This window comes from Syzygium oleosum, unplaced genomic scaffold, assembly GCF_021117445.2.
Source record: "Syzygium oleosum isolate NSW1041296 unplaced genomic scaffold, Sole_v2.1 Sole_v2.67, whole genome shotgun sequence".
In the NCBI taxonomy this organism is placed as follows: Eukaryota; Viridiplantae; Streptophyta; class Magnoliopsida; order Myrtales; family Myrtaceae; genus Syzygium; species Syzygium oleosum.
In genome coordinates, this window is record NW_026607551.1 from 78,001 (window position 1) to 79,500 (window position 1,500).

Consider the following 1,500-nt stretch of genomic DNA (forward strand, 5'->3'; position numbering starts at 1 on the left):
GCAAAATCCAAACAAGGAGAAGACCATGTTGAGGTGCTTCGCAAATTGTTCAAAAGACTTAGAAAGTACAAGTTGCGATTGAACCCCAATAAGTGTGTATTTGGGGCAAAATCTGGCAAATTGCTAGGATTTGTGGTCAGCAATAGGGGAATCAAAATTGATCCTTCCAAGATCAAAGCAATACATGATTTGAAGATTCCTTCTACGGTAAAAGAAGTGAGAAGCTTGTTGGGCCGATTAAACTACGTTGTCCGCTTCATCTATCAGCTTTCTGAGACTGCTAAATCATTCTTCAAACTGTTGAAGAAAAATGCCAAAGTAAAGTGGGACAAAGAATGTCAACAAGCCTTTGACAAAATCAAAGAATATCCGGTATGCCCGCCAGTATTGGTACCACCAATTCCTAGAGTCCCGCTGATCCTATATTTGACGATTCACCATGAATCATTAGGAGCAGTGCTGGTACAAAGAAGACCGAATGACGGTAAAGAACAAGCCGTTTATTACTTGAGTAAGAAATTCACAACATCATAAGTGAATTACCCAGCAGTTGAGAAGACATGCGTTGTATTAATTTGGGTGTTACACAGATTAAGGCAGTACACCCTTCATCACCAAATCTTGCTAGTGACTGAGAATGATCCGATCAAGTATCTTCTTGAGAAATCCTCCTTGGTTGGGAAATTAGCCAAATGGCAAGTCTTGTTGTCTGAGTTTGACATCAGAAGTTCATCCCAAAAGTCAGTCAAGGGACGAGCAATAGCAGACATGCTAGCAGAAAATTCGTAGAATATCGCCAATTCTGAAGAACGACTTGATGACCACATATTGACATTGGTCGATGACAAATGGACCATGTATTTTGATGGCGCAACCAACCTATCTGGATCAGGAACTGGGGCAGTACTGATCTCCCCAGAAGGCCAACATTATCCAGTATCTGCAAAACTGGTATTCCCATGCACCAATAACATCGCTGAATATGAGGCGTGCATTCTCGGCTTACAGTTAGCCCTTTCAATGAAAGTAAAAAGGCTGCAAGTATATGGGGATTCCATGCTCATTATATTGCAAACAACTGGAGAATGGCAAACTCGGGATGCAAAGCTGATTCCTTATCACAAATACCTAGAAAGAATGATGGAGGAATTCGAAGAAATAACATTTGATTATCTTCCATGAGCTCATAATCATTTTGCAGATGCTCTTGCAACCTTATCATCCTTACTCTAAGCTGAAGATGGCATGGATATAAAACCATTGAGAATCAATATTCTCGAACAACCAGCATACTGCATGGTAGTTCAAGCAGAATTTGACAATGAACCATTGTTCCATGATATCAAGAAGTACTTACAAGAAGGAGAATTTCCTGAATGAAGCCAGTCAGGCGACAGAAAATTTATCAGAAAGATAGCCAACAAGTTCTTTCTCAACGGACAGGTTCTTTATAAAAAATCATTTGATTCGATCCTATTAGGATGTGTTGATAGCAAAGAA